We start from the raw sequence: 975 nt of genomic DNA on the forward strand, positions 1-975 counted from the left end.
TGTTTTTTCATGCCATATCGTGACAGAGACCTAGCTTGGTCCTGCAGCAGCGACACCACCTTCTCCACCTCTTCCTAAGGGAGAAAGGATGAGAAGACAATTAAGACAAAGACGGGGAAAAAAGATTGACCACAATACATTATAGTTATAAAATAACAAATGGGATGCTGGTGTACAATCCACACCCTCCTGTCAAAAAGAAGTTATTAAATAAAGGTTGAGTAGTATTAAAGATATGGCCACTAACCTGTCCAGTTAGAAAAGCTAGGACATCTCCATCATCTTCTGTCTCATGGATCTTCATCACTGTCTCTACTGTGGCTTTCACGTAGTCTGGGACAGGACTGAGAGTGAACAAAAGACATTGCAAAATTGAAAAGACGTACACAAATTACACACTTTTTCCTCAGACTGGATTGTGTGTGTTGAGTACCTGACAGTGTAGAAGACGTCCACTGGAAAGGTGCGTCCTTCCACTGTCAGAATACCACACGTGTCCTTGTTCGGATCCGCAGTCTCATTCAGGTTGAAGAAGTCATGGAATTTCTTCAGATGAAAGGCATATTACAGTTGGTAAAAAGAGCATTAAGGAGGGATTTCTTCTTTTCTTTTTTCATCAAATGGCATTTTCCAAATGTTTTGCAGCATCAAAGGAATGACATACTCTTGCTGCCCTAAATCGGACGTTCTAAAAAGTATGCAACTTAGTACTGCGGTACAACAAAATAATTTGCATGTGTAGATAAAAGCTTTTTTTTTTTTTTTTTTTAAAAACAGAAAGTACAGTAGATGTCTGATGTGGCATTTCAGCTGACTTGTTTAATGCTGAGTGCAGTTGTGGCCTGATTGTGTCTCCCTTTTATCAGTGTATCGCAGATGTCAGTACAATGTGATCCGACCTGACATCAACTTTCCCCGTGTCTGTCTTTGTTTCTCTTTTCTTGCTAATCAAGCATATCTGTTCATCTTAATGAT

General features: G+C 39.6%; 1 long non-coding RNA gene across 1 annotated transcript; it reads right to left on the reverse strand.

The window, feature by feature from the left end:
• Positions 1 to 676, reverse strand: LOC111649309 (uncharacterized). Its single transcript, XR_002760269.2, has 3 exons — positions 434 to 676; positions 248 to 344; positions 1 to 74 (listed from the first exon to the last, which is right to left on the reverse strand). It is a non-coding gene; the product is annotated as an uncharacterized LOC111649309 (long non-coding RNA).
• Between the last annotated feature and the right edge of the window lie 299 nt (positions 677 to 975).

The sequence above is a fragment of the Seriola lalandi genome, unplaced genomic scaffold (assembly GCF_002814215.2).
Source record: "Seriola lalandi dorsalis isolate HSWRI2012SDOR001 ecotype SW California unplaced genomic scaffold, Sedor1 jcf7180001964414, whole genome shotgun sequence".
In the NCBI taxonomy this organism is placed as follows: domain Eukaryota; kingdom Metazoa; phylum Chordata; class Actinopteri; order Carangiformes; family Carangidae; genus Seriola; species Seriola lalandi.